Source organism: Myxocyprinus asiaticus, chromosome 16 (genome assembly GCF_019703515.2).
Source record: "Myxocyprinus asiaticus isolate MX2 ecotype Aquarium Trade chromosome 16, UBuf_Myxa_2, whole genome shotgun sequence".
Lineage (NCBI taxonomy): Eukaryota > Metazoa > Chordata > Actinopteri > Cypriniformes > Catostomidae > Myxocyprinus > Myxocyprinus asiaticus.
In genome coordinates, this window is record NC_059359.1 from 32196065 (window position 1) to 32196353 (window position 289).

Sequence of the window (289 nt, forward strand, 5' to 3'; positions counted from 1 at the left end):
ATATTTTGATCCCACTATACATTCTTACGGTAGTTCAACGTCAGCCATTGGCATGACACCTTGTCACTTCAATGTCATTCATGTCCACACCGTTTTGTTTTCCCTGTCCATTTGAGGCAGGGGGAAACAAAGGCAGTACTGCCAGTAGTAACAGGCTAATATTGGCTACAGCGGGCAGCTGACCGGCTGCCTCCTGTATATTTAGCTCAGAGCCAATACATGGAAGAGTTGTAACAGACATCGGCTGGCATGCACTTCTCCTAAAGGCGTGGAGAGAGAGAGAGAGAGA